The sequence below is a fragment of the Melospiza melodia genome (assembly GCF_035770615.1).
Source record: "Melospiza melodia melodia isolate bMelMel2 chromosome 7 unlocalized genomic scaffold, bMelMel2.pri SUPER_7_unloc_1, whole genome shotgun sequence".
In the NCBI taxonomy this organism is placed as follows: Eukaryota; Metazoa; Chordata; class Aves; order Passeriformes; family Passerellidae; genus Melospiza; species Melospiza melodia.
The window spans coordinates 2,603,454-2,607,899 of record NW_026948497.1 but is presented as its reverse complement, the minus strand read 5'-3'; the positions used below and the strand labels follow the sequence as shown (position 1 = coordinate 2,607,899).

Sequence of the window (4,446 nt, the reverse complement as noted above, 5' to 3'; positions counted from 1 at the left end):
TCCTGTTGGGCAGAGCCCTGGTGACCCCTGTTCTGGGCGATCCGTGTTGGGCAGGGGGAAGGTGTTGGAGAGACTTCTTTCCCTTCTCCTTGTGCTGCTGTGATTTGGTTGGTAAAAAATTCCCCCCGTGTGCCCAGGCCGGGTCTGTTGTGCCCGTGCGGGATTTGCTGAGGAATCTCTCCCGGTCCTTGTCCCCAGCCAGGAACCCTCGGTTCCATTTTCTGTCCCTGTGCGGCTGCGGGGGCAGGGACAGAGCGGCTCTGGGGGTGCCTGGCATCGGGCCAGCGTCACCGCTCGCCACGGGCAGCCCTGAGATGCCGCGAACCTGGGCACGCATTGCTGGGCTCACCTGAGCTCCCACCTGCCCAGCGCTCCAAGGTTCCCCCTGCCCAAAAAACCCCCAGCCCGGGGCTGCAGCGTCCCGGAAAGGCCTCAGCCAATGGCAGCGCAGGCAGGAGGCGGCTTAGCCAATGAGAGGTCGGGGCGTTGGATTGCCTCTTCGGTTGCCGGGCAGAGCCCGTGGCCGATCGCTGCCCCCAAGCGGCGGCAGCCAATGAGAGCGCGCGGCGCTGCCGAGCCCGCCCTGCTCCGGACTGGCGCTCCCAGCGCAGCGCGGCTGCTTTGGGGCTGCTGCTCCCTGCCCGGCCCCGGCCATGGGGCGAGGGGCGGCAGCTGGGGCCCTGCTGGTGTCACTGGTGGTGCTGGGAGCCCCCCCGGCTGCGGGCGCGGAGCTCTCGGGTGAGCGGGGGGCGGGAGGCGCTGGGACAGGGGCGAGAAGGGGGAAAAGAGGGGAAGGGAGGAGCCCGGAATGGAGGGGGAGGAGGAGGGGACCCCCAAAGGGAGAGCGGGAGGGGCTTAGGGGTGGGAGGAGGAGAGGGAGGGGTGGGAGAGGGTAAAGAAAAGGGGAAAAGGGGAGGGGATGACCCCAAAACTGAGCCCGAGAAGGCCGGAGATTGGGGGACTTATGGGGAAATGGGGCTAGAAAAGTGATTTGGGCTTGGCTGGATGTGGGAGAGGATGTGGAAGGGGAAATGGGAGAAGGGCGGCAAAGAGGAAGCAGCAGCGCGGGCAGGAGGGTCCCGTGGCGGCCGTGGGGCACAGGGGGTGCTGAGTAGGGATCCGGGATGGGCCCCGGTGCTCTAGGGGTGATGCTGGGGGGTACTGAGGGGGGCACATCCCTGAGCTGTGTGCTGCACTCACAGGGGTGTTCCAGTGGATGCATAAGGCCTATTGTCTCTTCATTAACGGCACTGAAAAGGTGAGGTTGGTGGTGAGGTTCATCTACAACCGGGAGCAGTTCGTGACGTTCGTCAGCGACGTTGGGCACTTTGTGTGGTTCACCCCCTTAGGGGAGAAGAATGTCAAGAAGTAGAATAGCGACCCGGCTATAATGGAGTTCATGTGGGCTCACGTAGACAGGTGCCGGCACAACTACGAGATTGCTGCTCCGATCACCGTGGAGCGCCGAGGTGAGCGTGGAGCAGAGCGTGTCCCCTTGGTCCCTGCCCTACCAATGACCGTGGAGCCCCTCAAAACCTCCCCAAGAATCGCCCCAGAGCCCTCAGCCCTCCTTGTGCCCATCCCCGGGGCCTCCGGTTCCCCCCATTCCCTCCCAGTGCCTCCCAGGGCTCCCTCCCGCGTCCATTTCAGCGACGCATTAAGCTGAGGCTTCCCAGCCAATGAGATCGCGTACCGCTGATGACTCATCTGTTCCTTGGTAGATCCCCAGCGCCGAGTGCCCCGCGCTGGACGCGGCCGCCCAGTGCCGCGCACTTCATTCCCAGTTGCTCCCAGTGCCACCACAGCCCCTTCCAGTCCTTCCCAGTCTCATCCATGCTCCACAAGTCAATTCCCAGTCTATTCCCAGTTCCTTCCAGTAGCCACCAGTCCCTCCCAGTCCATTCCGAGTCCCTCCCACTCTATTCCCAGTTCCCTTCCAGCCCATCCCAGCCCTCCCCTCTCTCTCCCAGCGCCCCGCAGTTGATCCCAGTGTGTTCCCGCTGTCTCTTTCTCTGTCTCTCCCAGTGCCCCCCAGCGTGTCCATCTCGCTGATGCCTCCCTCGAGCTCCCAGCCCTGCCCCGGCCGCCTGCTCTGCTCCGTGATGGATTTCTACCCTGCTGCCATCCAGGTGAGGTGGTTCCAGGGCCAGCAGGAGCTCTCGGAGCACGTGGTGGCCACCGACGTGGTCCCCAACGGGTACTGGACCTACCAGCTGCTGGTGCTGCTGGAAACGCCGCCCCGGCGCGGGCTCAGCTACAGCTGCCAGGTGGAGCACGTCAGCCTGGAGCAGCCCTTGAGGCGGCACTGGGGTACGGGGGAGCCCCTGGGAGCGCTGGCAGAGCCACTGGGCTGTGCTGGGAGCCACTGGGAGGGAGCTGGAGAGAGCCGGGCTGGGACTAGGAGAGCGGCTGGGGGCTGGGCAAGGGCTGGGAAGGGGTTTGGGGGATGCTGGGGAGGGTGGGATGGGCTTGGGGGCGTCCTGGTGGGCAATGGGAGGGAGTTTGGGGGTGCTGGGTGTGCCTGGGAGGGATCGCAGTGAGCCCCGAGGGGCTGGAAGGAGATCGGCGATGGCAAAGCGGGGCTCGCCATGAGCTCGGTTGTGCTGGGCACAGACTGGGAGGGCTCTGGCTGAGTCCTGCTGGGGCTGCCAAGGGACTGCGAGAGGCTTTGGGGGTCCTGGGGCGCTGGGGGCACCTGGGAGAGGGCTGTGGGATGCTTAGAGGGACGGGAGGGGCTTTGGTGGCTCCTGGCCAGGACAAAAAGTGATCGGAGGGAGGTTTCAGGGGGTCCTGGCTGGGCTGGGGGCCACAGGGAGGGCTCTGGGAGGGGCTCGGGGTGTCGGTGAGAGCTTTTGGGGGTGCTGAGCCCTGCAGACCCCCCAGAGATGCTGACGGGCATCGGGGGCTTCGTCTTGGGCTTCGTCTTCCTGGCGCTGGGGCTCAGCTTCTCCCTGCGCAAGAAGGTCAGGGCGGGTGCCGGGGGTGGCGTCCCCGCCGTGGCGGAGCGTGTGCCTCGCCGTTTTTCCACCCCCCCAGAGCTGCAGCCCCCCCGGCCCCGTCAGCATCTCCCCCTCCCCACATCCTGCACTGAGTAGGGAGGGAGAGCTCAACCCTTGTTAGGAATATCTAATTAATTTAAAATAACTAATACCTTTTAATTTTAATAAAATGTTATTTTATTTATGAAAACATCATATAACTTAAATTTATATAATTTAAAAAATAATTTTATATTTGTGAGAGAGTCGGTTCCGAAATTTCCCTCATCTGCCTCAGGATCGTCATTTGGGGACCACTAAGAAAAGACCGCCCCTGTCTTAAATCTCTGGCTCCAAAGGAGAAAGTCACATGCCAACAACGCCCTAGATCTGAGAGCGTTGCTAAGCCATTGTTCTCACAGGTGTTGTTTGCTGTGTGCTACACTGAGCCCAAGGAGAAGAAGAAGGGGGTGTCGCAGACATTCCTTCACAGAAATCCTTTCTTTCGGATTTCTGCGTCTTCTGGAGGCCAGAGGCCTCAGAAGAGAAGGTAAACAATTATTATCAGATGCTGTGGAATGCAACAGGGGTTTCTTGATTGGCTCATGCTTCTTGTTTATAATTAAGGGCCAATCACATAATGCAAGCCGGGGACTGAGTCCTTGGGCACAACTTTGTTATAGATTCTTTCTATCTATTCTTAGCTTAGCTTAGCAGCTCTGCAACCTCTCTCTTTATTCTTATTAGTATAGTTATAATGTATTATATATTATATATCAATAAATTCAGCCTTCTGATCTAGAAACAAGATTCACCGTCTCTCTCTCACCAGCAGCGACCCACTCAGGACGCTGTAATAAGGGGGCACCGTGCCCTTTTTGCAACAACAGCCTTGGGAGCTGTCCCACCTCTCGGCCTGGCTGGACTTCTCCTGAGTTTCAGGTGGTCCCTCCACAGAAGACTCTCACCTGTTTTACAACCACCATGACAGACAGACTGAGATGTAAGGAGCCTCTCCATCAAGGACTGAGACACGGAACCCCCATGTGGAAAGGCCCCTCTGCTTCTTCCAAGGACTGGGACTGAAACCCCCAGCCCGGGGAGGTGTGTGGGGGAGGCAAGCTGACCAAAGCGAGATGTTTGCCTGCAGGTTGTGACCCCTGGACCAAGAAGACAGTGGCTCTCATTTACTGCTGAACGCATGGACTACCTGTTACATTTGTTCCTTATTGTATCTGTTTCCCCCCCCTCGCAATTTCCAATGGAGTTATCATAATATAAACCTCTGAGTTAGCGAGAGACTTCAAGATCTCCCACACGTAACAGGCGGATCCTCGACTGGACTGGACCAAAGGACTTCATCTCTACGTTTGGTATCTCTATCCCTCTCTTTCTCTCTCTCTCTCTTTTGTCTCTCTCTTCCCCCATCTTTTTCTCTCCCTTAATCCCTCTATCGCATGTCGGTTCT

General features: G+C 59.4%; 1 pseudogene; it reads left to right on the top strand.

Moving 5' to 3' along the window:
• The first annotated feature begins 677 nt into the window (after positions 1-677).
• On the top strand, positions 678-4,175 carry LOC134432687 (class II histocompatibility antigen, B-L beta chain-like; annotated as a pseudogene).
• The last annotated feature ends 271 nt before the right edge of the window (positions 4,176-4,446 follow it).